Below are 16,845 nucleotides of genomic sequence, written 5' to 3'. Positions count from 1 at the left end.
TAGTAGTTTAGTCTACAAGATGACATTTCACATGGCAATTGTCATTCTAAAGGAAGAAAAAGTAAATTGCTAGGACTGGACTCATTGTTGCTGGACTCCTTTACTGGAAGTGATGAAGGAGACATCATAAAGGACGTCTTTACATGGGCTCTGAGGGGTGGGAGGTGCTCCAAGAGCTGCTCTAATTAAAGCACCTGCAGTGTCTCGTGTATTCACTGCCCTGCACTTCAAAATGATGGCAGGGGTGCTTTACCTAAAGCTTGTTTGATCAGCGATAGTTAAAGCACCCCACTGCCATTCTGATGCTGAATACACGACACGGAGGCTGCTGGAGCATGCTAATAACACACTCCAGCAGGCTCAATTAATCAAGTCTGCTCTGATGCACTGCAATTACAGCACATTGGAGCAGTGTCTACAGGCACCCAAAGTGGCTATGCAGGCCTCAAAGTAATAGACTTAATTTTCAGTCACTTCTCTATGGATCCCCTTACCAGTCCTTCCTTATGACATCAAACTTCAGCCACTTCCCTTTGTTTTTATTCTTTACAGACTATTCTTTCTCCCTCAATACTGTCTCTAATCAAGCAGCTTCCTTTACCACTCATATTTTCAAACAAGCATCTTCATGCTTTCTACCAAGCTGCCCCTCCTGCTTAGAGAAGCTTCCTGTAAAACTTCATAAAAGTACCTCATTATCCTCCTTCGAATCCTCTTTGCTATGATGCCTACAACCCCACCCCCCATTACCCCTGACAAACAGCTATGCTGCCAGTGTGCCATGACTATTGCCTATCATAGTAACGGATACTCTCATTATTTCCTTGTGCTCCCCCATCTGTCTGTATCCATCTGTTGTTGTTTGCTTAGACTTAGATGGTAAGCTCTTTGCAGAGGGGCTGCCTTTCTTCTTCTGTTTGTACAGCACTTACCACAATAAGATTCGGTGCATGGTTGCTGTACAGTAGCAGACTCAAGATCTGTCCAAGATTGGTGCAGGATCTTCCTGGCATATTCCATGCCTTTGGTAGAATCTAGCTGGTTCATGGCCTTTCAATTGGCTTTTCATTAGTAAAACAGGGAGGAAACTTTGCTTTTATATAGTCAAGGGTCATAAGGCAGCTATCAAAAATACTCTGGGCCATACCTAATCTAACCCTCCTAATGTCTCTCAAGATATGGAACTGTGGAAGAAAGCCATCATCAGACAGTCTGACTCTGATCAGTAAAATGTGAGCATGTGCCTGTGAGCATCACAGTCTCTTCTGGCTGGAAGTGAGCATGTCTATAAAGGGAAGAACTGTGCTGCCTGTTTCCTCTTATCCTGGACACAGGATCCTGGGGAGTTTAACCAATCAACTTGAATGTTAAGATAGCATTTGACACAGGCTCACATCCTGAATACTGCTGGAAAGCACCATCTTTGACAGAAATGTGGTAATCCCTTTTATTTGTGAAAGCTTGTAGAGATACTGTATTAAGACAGAAAAGCTTTGATTTATCTCTATGGTTCTAAGTGGAAGCAAGCTTGTCTTATCCAAACCCGTGCCACCTTAACTTTCCCTCCACACAGACGTTCATTCGGTATTATAAAGGTTGGTATGATCAAATATTATTTTTTCCTAATTACTATTGCCAGCACCACTGATGACATCCGAAACTACCTCATAAATGATCAGAAATGTCTCCAAAAAATAATTGGTGTCCATAGGCTGGTTTCAATACATGAAATGTTTAATACTCAGATACCTTCTATAGTACAAACTACTACTAGTAGTACTACAATTAACATAATATACCATAGGAATGTTGTATTTATTTGGTGTATCACTCTTCCATTCTGAAGATTCTTTTGTAAAAGCATGTATATTTTTTCTTAAAAAGGTTGCATGTATGCTGCATCAGTAGAAAATAAAGTCCCAGCCCCCACCCATTCTATAATGGGATACTCATTTTGGTTTAAATCATTTTTTAATCAACTTTATTGAGTTAATGGTCATTGCCACCAGATCTTTAAATCTTGATGTGCAATGAACATAACAAAAATTAGATCAAACAGGAAAATACTGAAGTTACTACAGAACACAATCCAACACCCAAAGTAAATGGGAAGCTTTCCATCAATCAAAGGGGTTTGAACATACCTGTACATCAATGAAACTGTCAATGTACCGCAGCCATTGCTATCAAGGTCAAGTGGGACTTGATATCTCCTATCTGACATGGATTACTTTGACAGGTAGTTAGACATGACACTATTTCAGCACCTATACATGAGTTCGGAGGCTGCTCCGATGCGCTGGAATTTCAGTGCATTGGAACAGATTGGATTAATCAAGTCTGCTGGAGCGTGGCAATTACCACACACTGGCAGCCTCCTGCATGTCATGTATCAGTGTTCCCATGCTTAAAAATGGTGGTGGAGGTCAAACTCCACCACCATTTTTAAGGATGGAGATGCTGATACACAAGACAGCAGCAGCACTTTAATTACAGTGGCTCTTGGAACCACTCTAATTGAAGTGCTGCCCCCACCCCTGGAGCATGTGTAAAAAAAAAAAAATGCCCTAGTGCAGTAAGAAGCTGATTAAATGTGTGTTGCAGCTTAGAAACCTGGTGCATCTTGGCTTCAGAAAGCAAAGCTATACATATTTCCAAAAAAAAGCTCATCATGAAATAACATGTTTACTATATTACTGGATGTATTTTGCAGTTTTAAATTATGTTTTGTATCTGTGGTTGAATAAGCTATTATAAATGTCAAGACTATCTACATGGACATTGACCGTCATTAAAAAGCAAGTATTGACCAACAGTTACATAGCTGTACCCGGGTAATATTATGCTTCCACATCACTAGAATGGAACTATCTTTGGAAGCCGATACCACCGTATAGTAACTTCCGTTACATGTTGATTGTACAGCTGGTATATATACTGCCACTATACCTGTAGATAAGTATGAAAAATTCTTGCAATTCTGGATGAAGTTACTACTCTGAAAAATTACTGCAGCTTAATTAACTCTCTCATATATTATCAATTATCAAGAAAATGTTGGAACTTCAGAGTGCTTGTATCTTATGCCATCAAAAGTTTTAAACCAAAGATTTTATCCCCAAAGCAAGCAACAGTCCTGTCTGGTTCTCCAGAAACCAAAGGCAGATGTTAACAAACACAAATTTCATAGACATTAGGGCTGAAAGGGACCTCGGAAGATCATCGAGTCCAGCCCCCTGCCCAAAGGGCAGGAAGTCAGCTGGGTTCATAGGATCCCAGCAAGATGAGCATCCAGTTTGCTCCTGAAGGTGTTCAATGTAGGCGCTTGAACCACCTCCGGTGGCAGGCTGTTCCAGACCTTGGGGGCTCGGACAGTAAGGAAATTCTTCCTTATGTCCAGCCTGAAACGGTCTTGTAGTAGTTTATGACCATTCGACCTAGTCGTCATCCCTTGGGGCGCTCTGGTGAACAAACGTTCCCCCACATACTGGTGGTCACCCCTGACAAACTTATAGGTGGCCATCAGATCACCCCTGAGCCTGCACTTTTCCAGGCTAAAGAGCCCCAGGGCTCTCAGCCTGTCATCGTAGGGTCTGTTTCCCTGACCTCTGATCATGCGCGTGGCTCTTCTCTGGACTCTCTCAAGCTTCTCCACATCCTTTTTGAATTGTGGAGCCCAAAACTGGACGCAGTACTCCAGCTGCAGCCTCACTAAGGCCGAGTACAAGGGGAGAATGACGTCTCGCGATTTGCTTGAGAAGCATCTATGGATGCAAGCCAGCGTTTTGGTCACTTTACTAGCCGCAGCATCACACTGCAGGCTCATGTTCATCTTGTGGTCAATGATGACCCCCAAGTCTCTTTCTTGCATAGTGCTAGCCAACATAGCACTGCCGAGCCTATAAGGATGCTGCGGGTTTTTCTTCCCAAGGTGCAGAACCTTGCATTTATCGGCGTTGAACACCATCAGATTCTCGTCCGCCCACTTGCTGAGCCTGTCCAGGCCAGATGCTTTTCCCCAAAGTTTGGTGTCATCAGCGAACTTGTCCAGTCCGCTTCCGACTCCAGTGTCCACATCATTAATGAAGATGTTGAACAGTATGGGTCCAAGGACAGAGCCTTGGGGGACCCCACTGGTCACAGGACACCACGATGAGTGACTGCCATCAATTATTACCCTCTGGGTCCGACCCCGGAGCCAATTTTCCAGCCAGTGGATCGTGGAGGACCCAAGGCAACAATTGGCCAGTTTCTAAGAGGTGATCATGGGAAACCAGGTCAAAGGCTTTTTTGAAGTCAAGATATATGACATCAATCTCTTCTCCCTTGCCCAGGTGATAGGTCACCTGGTCGTAGAAGGCGTACAAATCACCACGCCTCTTCCAACCTCATTTAAAGAATCATAAATGGCAAAACTCAGACTCCACTAGCACCTAACTGAGACCTTGCTTAGTCAAGATCCAGACAAGCACAGGTGGATAAGCTCCTGAAGGCTACAAACAAATCTCAGGTCTCAGACATCAGAACCATATGATTTTTTTTATCTTAGCTTTCAAACCCAAATCCAGAGAACAGCAAAGTGCAGCTCTTCCTTATTATATGAAGTCTTGCAAAGATTTATCCTTTCCCTTCTTTATTTAAATATAGGATACCTCTAAAAAAAAGGCAGTTAAAGTATAGCCTCTTCCAGCACCAATACATTAACAACATTCAGCTGTAGATCTGAGCTGACCTGATCATTGTTGCCACAAAAATGGCAGAATGCCCGCAAAAAGACACCCGAGTGAAAAAAAACCCAGCTGAAACAAAACTCGGGGGAAAAGAGAGATGCTGGCAAGAAGCAGAAACTTTGAGGAACCATCCAGGACCCCAACTATGATCTCCACAAAAGGCATCTACTATGTGCTGTTAAAACACTGCACCCTGAGGCACAATTCTTATTTATCACCGAGCTCAGATAACTAGATGCAGATTGACAGGAGACTTTATTTATTCCTCTGAAGAAAAGATCTAGCCGGTATCATTTGTGCCCTAGATAACCATTGCTACTTACTCTAGTTGCAAACTCAGGCCATTCAAAACCTCCAGGCTGTACAATATGAAGTGACATCGGCTAACCCCCAACAGGGCCTCATATAAATGTACTACATTCTCAAATAACTAACTCCTCATTCATTTCCAAAACTAATTTCTATGCTTTGAGTGTCTTGGGTTAGCACTGCCTTCCTTGTATTCATTTGTTAAGAATTTGGTCCTGATTGCTGTCCCTAAACTCAACAACATACAAACAGCAGTATAAAGCCTATACCCCAATCTTCAAATTAAACATCTGTTGTCTAAAATTAGACTATTTCAGAACCATTTCTTCCTCCAGAACTATGCTCAGAGTAACAGAAACTTTCATTATTACAGTATAAAGATGAAACCAACAGGACGTAAAGCCAAGGCATTCCCAGAAACAGGCATTACACTGTATAACAGCCTGCAAAATACAACCAAAATGAGCCCTAATCTAACCCTTAAAAAAAAAAAAAAAAAAAATCACTGAAAAACCAGACCTTTTGGCAGAAGACTACCAGACAAATACAGAAATTAGAAAATGAAGATGAGAAGAGAGAGAAAGCAGTAGTAAATAAAGAGGAGGGAAAAAGCAGAAATAGAAAAATAATTTAAAACCGAGGTTAAGTAGCCAAACCCTAAATTGGCATTAGAAGGGATCATTTCAAATAATTGTATGCTGGTCTTGTTGGATCTAGCAGGTAGATATTGCAATGATTAGTAGCCTGGAAATCCCTGAGAGAGAAAGGAAAGGAATGCATAGTAGAAAGTCTCTGCACATAGTCAAACAAGTTCTTCTACTCCCAGGAGGTGATTCTCTGACTAGGAAAACAACTAAGAACTGATGTCGCCCCCTTCACAACTTCTCTGAATTAAAAAGATCTGTATTTACATTTTATATTACCAAAAAAACGAGGGATTCAGAAATAGAGATTCAGAATATGGTAATCTGAAAATTTAGCTTATAGCTCCTATTGTACAGACATATTATTATGTGAATTTTGAAAACTTCACGTGTATGTCAAATGTAGAGATAAATAGCCTCAGACTCTTTTGGGCAAAGTCCAACATACCTTTAAATAGTTTGGATACCATAAAAGAAAAGCAATTATTCCTCATTTAATTTTTAATAGTACTAATCACCACCATCCTAGTGCAAAAGTTGGTGATCAAACTTAGCATGCCAGGTTAGAAGGTCTCTAAGGCTGTGAACAGTCACTGATTTTTTTAAGGTAGCACAAAAGCCAAGTGAACAGCTGTCATAGCCCTTTGCTACATCACAAGTGCTTAAATATTGTGGCTCCAACAAAAGTACTAACAATTTGTGCCGCCTTTTTGCATTTGATGTCTGTTTACCTATAGCAGTTCCCCCACCCCCCTCTATTCTTTGCACACACATACGGAGGGATTCCTCTAAACCCTGACACAGGGGTGCATCTGCAGATGGGGAAAGCCCTGCTTGCAAATGTGTACCCCTCCCCCACAGAAGCAGGGGCAGGGCATCTGGGGTCCTTTCCCCGCCAGGATCAGGCCCTTGAGGCCAGGGGAGTTTCTGTCTGGGGCAGCAGGAGCGTGGACTGCCATATAACACTTATGCCAGTTTGAATAGAGTTTAAACCACAAGCATCCAGACACAGAAGCCCACTTGGAATGTTTTAGACAGTTTTAAAAGTATACCTGGATAATCAAGTAATATTTTGAACTAGTTCTCCATGAATTGGTTCAGTGTTATGTGTGGACACCGAGTTTTTGGTGACTAGTGTCCGATTGGTCTTCCAGGGATCCCACACTGCACTGTTCCTCAAGCCCTGCATTGCATTAGCTGCTCTGGAACACAGCCAGAACTCTACTGCCCCAAATGCCATTGACCAGTGCCCCTGGCTGGGGCCTCTGGGGACAGCTCTCTGCCACTTTTAAAAAGAGCTGATCCATTTCCTTCTCTTGGTGGTGACTGCCGAGGGTTTCATGCATCCTAGACTTATTTGGAGTGGAAAGTGGCCAGGTCAGGGAGCTGCCTAGATCACTGCTTCTGTGTGCCTGGAGGTTGAGGGCCCTGGTTGCACTGCCACCAATGGAAGGAAACTGTCCAGCTGTTTAAAAGCAGTGCAGATCTGTCCCCTGAGCCCCCAGACAGCCCTCCCTACCTGCTTACCTCCATCCCCAAATCAACCTGGGATGCACCAAACCCTGGTCCATTTTCAGGAATTGAAATAAATTGATGAGTGACTTATGGAAAACTGTTCTTTAAACAAACAAACAAACCCAGAAAACTCTAGCATCTCTAAAACACCTAGCTCCTAGGAATCCAGAACCAGGGGTCCAGGCAGTGCCCCCTCCCACCAAGCACAATCAACCCAGGTACCATCACACAGATTTCAGTGAAGTGCAGGAATGGGTCTTTATTGAGCTCAATGTCAGTGAAAAGGCAGAACAGAAATTTTGCAGTTGGGCTGAGTATTCCCTACTACCTCCTGATGGCAGTTCAATGGCACTGTGCGGCATAAAAGATGACTGTTTTTTCGAGAACCCTTAGTAGTGCGTGCTGGGCACCTCTGGTCTGGAACAAGTGTGAACTGGTTTCCAATCAGTGACATTCTCCAAATGGTTCAAGTGCTTTGTCTGTCTGTACCAAAAAATATTCACCAATACTTAAATAATCTTGATTCTTTTTGTTCAGGCTACTAAAGGTAGTACTGAAAGTCTCTAATAAATATTAAAGAATTATCTTTAAATAGATTTAAGTAGTTTCTTCTTCCTATATGAACATATAACATCCTTTAGGATGACAGCCAAAGACACCAAATAGTTAATAAATATATGAAGAGTAAAAGTAGGATGAAATGAGAAACCTCTCAATCATTTTTTGAACTGACAAACTCTTTCTATCTAAAGTACCGCAAAACAAAGTTTGGTGAACTCTCAACTTTAAGTGCCTTGCTAACACTGAGCCTCATATAGGGAAGATAAGATCTTTCTATACCCTAGGAAAGTGGGGGAAAAGCTTTGCCATATCTTTCAAACAGGAGAGCTAAGAAGAATATGGAGACATTCATCTGATGACTTTCTGGTTCTGAAACAATCTTTACATTCTGCCACAAACCTCCTGAGAGAAAGGAAACCGTTTACCAAATCAATATATTAATAAGAACAATAAAGTAGTATTTTTTTTCATTCTTAAGATGATCTTTAACATATATTCTAGCATTAGGAGAAGCCTAACAAAAACAATCACTTTTCAGTGATCAGACATTCCCCTAACCGACTTTACATCAAGAAAGGCAAACATTTTGGAGTGGTGATATCTTAAACAGGACCAACTACATAGATGGGAGAGACCTCAGACAAGCTTTTGAGCACCAAGTACCCTTCCTCAGGACTGGAAAAGAAGCAGGCAGCTTGAGCCGAGCAACAGGCACAATAACACCCATGTAAAACTCCGTATGTAAATAAATAGTCAACTTAAAAGAATGATGCAGGACTGTAAAAAGAGCAGAGGTATTATCATGGTTAGCTAGGGTTACTGTATTTCCAGTTTCAAAAAAAAAAAGGACACTTGTGGGGTTGGGGGGTAATATGATTGTAGGGGGGCAGTGATATACCTACGCCCTTCCCCTGCCCCTCACGCCCAAGCCACAGCCCCCCCAGCCCTGCTGCTGCCCCTCACTCCCAAGCTGAAGCACCCTGTCCCTGTTGATAGCCCCACTCCCAACCCACAGCCCTCTGGCGCTGCCTGTGCCCTGCATCCCCGACCCATGGTCCCCCACCTCCTTGGTGCCCCTCACCCTCAAGCCAGAACCTGACCCAGCCCTGCTGGTGCCCCTCACTCCTAACCTGCAGCTCCCTACCGTCCGAGTCCTGCTGATACCCCTCACTCCCAAACTGCAGCCCCCTGCCCCCCACCCCACCCTGCTGCCCCCAAAGACCTCCCACCCCATTCACTTGGAGGGGCAGGCACCTCCCCTGCCTGCCCACCCTGCTGCAGCCTTAGCACCAACAGGCACCCGCCCCCGTCACAGGGAGGCATGTGATGCCCCTCCACCCAGCCCCAAGCAGCTCCTTACTGGGGCAAGCCAGGAAGTGCTGGGAAAAACTTTGATACTTATGGGGAGGCAGAGCAAAATCCTGGACATTCGTTGATATTTAAAAAAAAAAAAACCCACAAAAAAACGCCTGGATGGAGCTGAGAGGACACATCCAGGAAAACCTGAACATATGGTAACCCTAGGTTAGGTAAAAGACAAGTTATCCTTTCTGCTGCATTCTCTTAAGTGGAAGACCAAGACTATTCAGAAGGAAAGAGGGAAATTATCACCTGTGAACTGCAGATTAGCACATAATAGATTGTAATGAGTGATTAAGTCAATGTCTGTGTTCACCCCCAGTTTTTAAGTGTCCAGTAAAGCTATGATTTTTTATTCCCAGGCCCATCTTCTGAAGATGTTTAGTAAATGTCCCTTGAGAACAAGGGCTGTGAGGGCAAAAAGGGAGTAGTTGTTCTGTAAGTAGCATTTACCTACCTATGTTCATGTGTCGCTTATCCCAACTATGCTGTTGGTACCATAAAAGATATCCCTCAAAAGCATCCTTGCCTCTTGCACATTTCCTAGACCAAGACATCTAAAACATCACTAAAACACTGACACCCATATTGAGGCTTATCTTTGTCAGAAAGAGAAATGGGCAGTAAAGACCGAGGGCCTACAGAATGAGATGCTAACTGTTGCATCAAATCCCTATCGCTTATGTTCCAGGTATGTATACCAGCTGTTTGTGAGACTGATATAACTGCTGCGTCCTCGTTCCAGGAGTGAAAGAAGGAAAAGGAGTGGTTGTTCAGAAGAGATAACACACTAAAAAAAGATCTGAATAATACATTATTTTATCAACTTAATTCTTTACTTTTATGTCATATAAGTATAAGCATAGTACAAACCAAAAAAATAAGTGTTTGAATTTATAAATCGCACATATGGTTACTGGAATGGTAGCAAAAAGTAATACTAGAGAAATGACAGATTAAGAGATTCTAACAATAAAACAGCACATTAAAAGTCTTCGGATGGTTTGTTACTTCATCCTGACAACAACACAAAGAACTGTTGTGTTGTCATTGCATACTCCAATTTGCAACAAGCACTAAATCACAGCATGGCGATCTGCCCTGATTATTACAATAAAAAGGGTCATCCTATAAATTGGCAGCATAACAGAAATTACAAGGACTCTCCAAATGCAAAAAAAAAAAAAAAAAAGTTAAATTTTAATACTTGACAATTTCCCTTTTAAAGTTGTAGTTGAAGCTGCAATTTTTACCTACCTAACAACTGTTCTAATTCACTAAGCACATTATGCGCTTTGGTTTCTAATGTTTACACCTAAAGACTCCCTCAGCTTCTTAGTGAAAAAACCTACAAAACAGCCATTTATTTAGATAGGACAAATAACACTTTTCATATCACTGATGCACTCAGACCAACTCCAAAAGCTCTGCTGACATTGAAAATATTGTTGCACTAACAAACAAAAGAATTCTGAGCCATGTTGGCTCATTCTCCATAAGAAAAAAAACAATCCTTTTAAATGGAATACTGGTGGGAAAAAATGTCTTCAACTTCTAAGAGAGTTTAAGAAGTTTGTAGATAACTTTGTTCTTACAATGGTGTTCTAGTTTCCATTTAAACTGCCCACAAACAGCCAACAGTGCTGCAGCAATGGCATTTTCAACAAGGGAACAAAGACCGATTCTACCCGCAAAAAAGAAAGATAGTTTTGACAGACATCTGAATCATTGTAAAACAAAAAAGAAAGAAACCATAGAATTCTCTTATGATGTAGTAAGTGTACCAAACCATGATTTTGTAACTTTTAACATTTGGTTTTATACTCAGTTGCTTCAGTCTGGCATGGGACTTATCAATTAAAAATTGATCAGTCCTAGGCAAGTCATAAACAATAAGCACCGTTGGGAACTATGGTAAAACACCACATATTAGGATACAGACCTTGTGACAAATGGCTTGCATTTGAAAGCTTATCTAACTTTATTCCAATCATGCAATTGCTCCAATAAAAGATAATCACCCCCTAAAAATCCTTCCCCTCCGCATAAGGATAAAACTGTGCAGGCTGACAAGTCAGTCTAATTCCTTCTAAACTATGTGGTTCACACCTTTTCAAACTAAAATTATCCTGAACGGTTCACCCACAATCAATGGACTGAGATCAATTTACACAAGCCTGTAGGATATATACATAGATGGGCAAGAGCATCATTCCTCTTTCTCCCCTCCTCCTTTTGTATTCTAAAGTGTCACCAATATAACAAAGATCTTGGAGCACTTTAGAGTTTCCATTCAATCTGACTGCCATATCAATTGCATATGATCAATTTACAGAAGAACCAGAAAGATACTGCAGGCTTTTCCTGAAAATACTTTTGCATGTGCTTTACTCTGACTTGAGGAGACCCCCTGACATCAGTGAGACCCTTCAGCTGGTTATGGTTAAGTATATTAATAGGCATGCCCAAGATCAATACCTAAAAGATGAAGTAATTCCATGTAATCTGTAAACAGAAATTAAGAATATAAATTATGAAATTTACAAGAATTAAATTTAGTTTTGGGGAGATTACTTTGCCAACATTCTTGAATTTATAACAAGTTCATTGGTTAAACTATTCTGCTAGCAGTCTTAACCAAGGCTGTTGAACAAATCAACTCCACACTTCATGCTGTTTTCAGTTTTGCATGTGATCAGAAAGAAAATGTGAGAACACCTGAGCATGTTTCTTATGTAGATTGATTGCAGTCCATTTCAGCTGAGCATGGTGCCCTCCATGAGCAGAGAGGTGGGTAGCTGTATTAGTCTGAAGTCAGGCAGAAGATGCAGACAGGAGCGCTTTAGAGGCTCCCTAGGGCTAGGGTGTCAGTCTGAAGTCAGGCAGAAGGTAGGGCAAGGTGAAACCCTAGCCCTAGAGAGCTTCTAAAAAGTGCTGCTGTGCACATCTTCTGCCCAACTTCAGACTAACGTGGCCAACCATGTCTCTGCTCTAAGTATAAAATAAGAACAGTTCTTTGAAATTATTGAAAGCTATGATTTAGGAATTGCCCTGTTAGTACACTACATTTTAAAAGTAAAACGACTGGATATTTCTAAATATTAACTAACAATGCTTGTTTTAGAGTTAGTTCACCTCCACTCCCAAAACTCTACCATCATATTCTCCCTGGAATTCAAGTTTCAAAATTAGGACCGAATATTCTGATTCCATATATACACCCGCCCCACATTTTATCTGAGCATTTCCCAGTAAAATCCAGAGTTGTCCAACTAGCAGCCTGCAGGGGACTGAGTTGCAGTTTCAAGGCTCCTGTCCAGCTGCCGCTTCCCCCTCTCTTCTTCACCTTTGATGCCTGGCCCTGCCACAGGGGGTGGAACAGTGCAGCACTACATGGCCTCAGCTTTCCTGGCCATGTAGGCATGCAATGCAGCAGTGGGGAGGGGACCAGAGGAAGAGAGGTGAGGTGAGGTGAAGCAGTAGAGCGGGGCACAGGTCCATGGTGCAAGAGGCACCTGTGTAATGGGGGGGCGGGGGGGTGACCTCTACATGGACAGTGGCTCAGGAGCCTGTGGCTCTCCCTGAAACAGCCTGGAGGCATGTAGAATCCCTGCTGGTGTGTCCTGCAGAGCATTTGGCTTCCAGCCTCTAAGAAGCTGGACAGCATTAATCTAAACAACTGACCTGAATTTTTAAATGCTGGATGACAACTCGGTAGTAAATAAAAAAAAACCTTCAAATGAAGCATCAACAAGTCATAAAAGTTCTCAGTAGGAAGAAGCCACCAGAATACTTCCTACATCATGGCTTCACTAATAAAATAACCATTACCACCTATGTTTTATACTTCTCATCAGATGATGTCAAAGCACTTTAAACAGGAGATATAATTATCCCCATTTTACTGATGGGAGAACTGAGACAAAACAGTAAAGCAACTTGCCTTTGGCCTACCAGCTAGGCAGCAACAAAGCTGTGAGCAGCACCCGTGTGTCTTAAGTCCAAACCACTGCCTTAGTTGCCAAACCATAATCCTGCCACAGCTGATATATGTTAATATGTACATTGTTATTACAAAATAGAATAGTGTTGATTACAAAAAAGCAACATAATGAAGTAGGGATGGAAGGTACAATTACTGCATATCAACTCATGTGATTATTTTTCATTTTGTTCTGGAAAAAGTGATAAACTTTTATTTTAAATAGAAATTGTAATTTTATATAAAAGTCTAAAATAAACAAACTGCATGGTACACTAAAAATAACCCATCATTATCACTGTACTTTTTCACCTAATTTTAATCCAAATTATTCCTCCACAAGAAACCAAATTGAAACTATTCGTCCCTAACAAAATGCATATGTAGATCATGAAACAGATAATGGCATTTCTTGAATGCTTTTCTGGAACTGAAGCAACTGCGAGAAAAAAAAATATTGTATTTTTTGTATTGCAAAATATAGTTTCAACAGTGTACCTTACATTAATTTGTCATTACATTTTCAATTCTGTGCAACTAATATGTACAACTTTCCTCTTTATACAGTTAAAACAAGTAAAACAATTGCTTATTGTTCCATCCTGGTAATGCACCTTCTAAACAAAGGTTTTGTAACAAATACTAGACACAGATAGGAGAACGAATGTGATTATGGTTCGGTACAGGAGTCAGAAAAACATAGTCCCACTAAAAACTTTTAAGAAGCTTATTTGATCTACTATTGACAAAGTGTAGGATGAACTATGCTAAATTGCAAGTTCCACCATGTCCTCCAAACAAGTTAAATCTCTTCCACAATATATTAAAAGTAGATTTTTTTTGTAATGGTAATAATGCAGTCCCTAAACTTGATTGCAATACACTGGCCAGTATGATTTAACGTATTTTAGATCATACCTTTTCCCTTTGATGTCTCCTTTATTGTAAGTTTGCATCTATACTAGGATTGTGTGACGCCATTTATTGGAAATTGGAAACTGGAAATTAAACCTGACCTGTTCCCAGTCTCCTTATTTTCTAAATATTTCATGTGGCTAATTAGTAACCAGTTCTTCCACTTAGCCTCTTTTCTTTGTCCTATTCTTCCACATTGGTATAACTAGCAACTTTTCTTCACAAAAAAAAAAAAAAATAAGCATGACAATCCCATCCCTATTATGCTGATCAGCATAATCAGCTGAAGTTCTTTCCCAAAACAGCTTAACACATCACCTTAACTTCTCAGCTGAAGAAGGACTTACATGGTCAAAGTCTGTCAGGCTGCAATCCAACTGCCCCAATAAAAAACAGAAACTTGATATTCTGACCAGTGTTATTTAAACATCTTCTCTTCAAGTAGGCCATTTTATGTTTCATGCCATCAACATTGTAGAAGTTATTCAAGAATGTTTATACATGTATCATATGCATGTAAAAAAAATTAAAGGCAATTCAATTCAAATATTATCTAAAAAAAAAAATTCAAGAAAACCAGTTCACCCTGGAAGAAGTAAAAAAAAAACCCCCAAAAAACAGGTAAATCCCAAGTGCCTGGATTAACAGGCTTTCCTTATGCTGTCACTTGGCGTCATAATAATCTATGCCAGGATTTTTTGTTCTATTTGTTTTTCATGGGGAGATTATCATCTTGATGATTTAATAGAGACAAGATTGTTCCCATTAAGGAATGAAACCATTCTTAAAAAAAAAAAAAAAAAAAGAGGCTGCCTAGTCATCTGTCAGAACCAAAAAGAAAGATTTCTTTCTAGAAATATCACCAGTATATGCCACAACACAATGTTTACCTCTATACTGCCCCTGCTCTAAAAGCCTCTTCAGCGTTAATTCCCAGAGTAAGGCTACAGGTCTTCTGCTCAAAAATTTCTCCCTAGATCCTGTAATCCTTTTCTCCTTTATCACCATTCTGTGAGGACAGATCCACATTTGCATGGTGAGTGAGGATCTAAGTAACTTTACCTCTCACCATAGTTACCACATCTGATTTAACCAGGGATCCGGACACTGAATCATTGTTCTTTAAGATTTAAGGTTTTACATGTGGATGCCTTGATATGTTCAACAAGCAGGCATTTTTATAAATAGATTTGGATGTGGTTGAGATAAATTACATTTCATTTTGTTTGACATTAGGATGATATATCATCTGTCTCTGCCTGTTGTTGGGGGGGGGGGGGGAGGAGAGGGTGTTTCCACCTTCATCAAAAGCTAAAAAATGTGTTTAAAGGTTATTGCTATGTTGCTTAAAAGATTTCCCCCCGGATCCAGTCTCTGACGGATGCTAAAACAACCCCAGGCTCACGTTTTCATTAGTCTAACTATTCTATTATACTTTTTTTGTTTCTCATGGTAACCGATTTTATTTGACTTAGCAGAAGCTGTTCAAATATTTAAAGGCACTCCGAGATGGCAGGAGTTTATCTAGGAGCATACATGTTGTGCCACAGCTATTCCTTTCCTCGTCCTTCTTTTTTTTTTTTTTTTTTTCCTCCTTTTTTTCCCCCAAAAACAGGACCAAACAAAAGGGATATCGACGAGCCCCACTGCAGCAGGGACGTGCTCACTTCATCTGCTTATGCTGAATATTCAAGTTACATTCGGCACATTTCGAAATTACATGCTCGGTAGTTAAAACAGATGCTCCTTACGTTCCTTCATAGACAGCGTCTCCCTTTGCCAGCACCGCCGAGCGCGACGCCAGAACTAAAGTCTAAACATCTGCAACACCTCTCGGTTTTGTTAACATTCTTGCACACATTTTACTGCTAACTCCAAAAAAGGCGGCTCGGCAGTGTAAAACCAGTGAAATGGGAAACATCTGCGAGATAGCGACGGAAAACGGAATGAAACATGAATAAACAAAAACATGGCGAAAGTGGCCTGGGGTTGTTACACTGTCAGATCATTTTTCCAAGCCCAACATCAAGGCTTTTGTTACAACCAAAGCGGTCATTTGCATGGAGAACCAACAGCGTTTCTTCTTCTTCAGCGTTTCCCAGATCGTAACACACACTCGGGCTCTTCCATGCACACACAGGCAAATCTTCCCCCTTGCGAACAAACAATGCCGCGAAACGCACACATCTCCGCGACTACGGAATCTACACATTACAAACAACACCCTGCTACTTAATCCTTTGCTACCGAGGCGGAATTTAGGTATAAAAATAACAGACAAACCTCGGGAGCGCTGCCCCAGCCGGAGTTGCTCTCCCTCTCCCTCTGCTCTGCTGTTACTGACAAGATCAGGCTGAGATTAACAAGTCCATGCTACTCTCACAACCTGAACTCCTCAGGTCTCCCCAGGCACTTTGCAGCCTTTAAATAATGGCAAACTTTCGGGAAAGTTTATAAAAAAAAAAAAATGGAATTAGAGAGATGTGAAGCAGGGCACAGGAAAGGAGGGAAGCATTGTCTGGACAATTATTACAACAGCACCAAGGGGACTTGCTCTCTAGTCAGGGCTGTGTCAGCATTTCCTTCTAAACCCCTGTTTTGGAGGGGGTGTTATAACTCGGCCACCAACACATTCTTCGCAGCTAAAACATTCCCACAGGTGATTTTCCCCCCCCTGCTTTTTCCATTTTAAGACCTCTCCCTGAGCCATTCAAAAAGTTACAAGAACACAGAAGTTTATGTACTATGTCAGTTCAATATCCCCTGCTTTGCACTCTTTCAACATCAATACTCTTTTTTTAAATGAAATCTTTGCTAGCATTTGGTCTAC

General features: G+C 41.2%; 1 protein-coding gene across 1 annotated transcript in view; it reads right to left on the bottom strand.

The window, feature by feature from the left end:
• The window catches only part of CTBP1 (C-terminal binding protein 1), a 434,128-nt gene extending 417,746 nt beyond the window's left edge, over positions 1–16,382 (bottom strand). Inside the window, exon 1 of the mRNA XM_006033348.3 lies at positions 16,299–16,382. The gene's annotated coding sequence lies outside the window, so the exon portion shown is untranslated. The remainder of the gene's footprint in view (positions 1–16,298) is intronic.
• Between the last annotated feature and the right edge of the window lie 463 nt (positions 16,383–16,845).

This window comes from Alligator sinensis, unplaced genomic scaffold (genome assembly GCF_000455745.1).
Source record: "Alligator sinensis unplaced genomic scaffold, ASM45574v1 scaffold214_1, whole genome shotgun sequence".
Taxonomy (NCBI): domain Eukaryota; kingdom Metazoa; phylum Chordata; order Crocodylia; family Alligatoridae; genus Alligator; species Alligator sinensis.
Note: the sequence above shows the minus strand (reverse complement) of the source record. Positions and strands in the feature narration are given on the sequence as shown.